We start from the raw sequence: 1,529 nt of genomic DNA, 5'->3' as shown, positions 1-1,529 counted from the left end.
ATGGCTCACATAATTATTTCATAGAAATCATAATTTCTCAGAAAATCAATTTTATTAAAACATTTCAAAATAGGCAGATAACTATTTTATTGATAAAAATTAATAAAGGTTCTTCTTTTTTAACAGTTTTGCAAAACAAGGAATAGAAGTGGAGCTCAAGGATTAGAGTCCTAGGTTCAACCCTCTAAATTAAAAAGAAATTTAAGCCAGGCGTGGTGGTGCACGCTTTTAATCCCAATAAGTCTAGCAACAAAGAAAGGCAGATCTCTGTGAGTTCAAGGCCAATTTGGTTTACGTGGCAATCTCAAAGGGATACAGAGTGAGACTCTGCCTTGAAAAACAAACAAAAACCTAGAAAGAAAAGAAAAAAACGTTTCTGCATAAGGTTTTAAAAAGCTACAACAGCAGTGTCATCTTACAAAGCTGTAAGGACCTTTAAAATAAGCTGGATATAGTTGCACACACCTTTAATCCCAGCACTGGGAAGGTAGAAGCAGAGAGATCTTAGTGACATGGCAAGTTCCAGTACATTGAGGAGTTAGGGAGGGAGAAAGGAGGAAGGAAGGAGGCATAGAGGGAGGGAGAGCAGGAAGGAGGAAGGAGAAAAATCTGAAAGTGGCAATATTTTAACATGGAAGGCATTTTCCTAAATTGTTTAATTAAAACTTCATTACAACTAGTTCTAAGAACTTAATAAAATCTAATAAAGTTAAGAAATCACGTATAACTTTTTTGGGGGAAAAAAAAGCAAAGAGTAGTAACAAGCCAGGCAGTGGTGGCGCACGCCTTTAATTCTAGCACTTGAGAGGCAGAGACAGGCAGATTTCTGAGTTCGAGGCCAACCTGGTCTACAGAGTGAGTTCCAGGACAGCCAGAGCTACACAGAGAAACCCTGTCTCAAAAAACAAAAACAAAGAAAAAAAAAAGAGTGGTAGCAAATTGCTATAATCCCAAAACTTGGGAAGTAGAGGCAGGAAAATCAAAAATTCAAGGCCAGCTTCATCTATATCAGACCCTGTCTACAGAGAGATGCTTCAGAGGGTAAAAGTGCTAAGCCTGACCACCTGAGTTTGACATCCCACTCCCAGGTCCAACATAGAAGAGAATGAATCCTCCCATGGTATCCTCTAATCCACACACATACACTAGCACATTTGGAAATAGAATGTACACATTGGCTAACATCTGCAATTCCAGGACTCTGAAGGCTGAGAGAAGGTTCCATGTGCCTGGGCTAAATGGTGCCTTTCACACAGCAGGGGATGCAGAGTAAGACTCTGACTCAAGAAAAAAAAATTTTTTGTTTTTGTTTTTGTTTTGTTTTTTTTTGAGACAGGGTTTCTCTGTGTAGCCCCGGCTGTCCTGGAACTCACTCTGTAGACCAGGCTGGCCTTGAACTCAGAAATCCACTGCCTCTGCCTCCCAAGTGCTGGGATCAAAGGCGTGCGCCGCCACCACCCTGGCTGAAAAATTATTTTTTAAAGCATTTTGTTTTCTAGAAATTGATATTCTTGTACTTACTGATTTGG

The sequence above is a fragment of the Mastomys coucha genome, unplaced genomic scaffold, assembly GCF_008632895.1.
Source record: "Mastomys coucha isolate ucsf_1 unplaced genomic scaffold, UCSF_Mcou_1 pScaffold5, whole genome shotgun sequence".
In the NCBI taxonomy this organism is placed as follows: domain Eukaryota; kingdom Metazoa; phylum Chordata; class Mammalia; order Rodentia; family Muridae; genus Mastomys; species Mastomys coucha.
The sequence above is the reverse complement of the archived record's forward strand: the minus strand, read 5'-3'. Positions refer to the sequence as shown.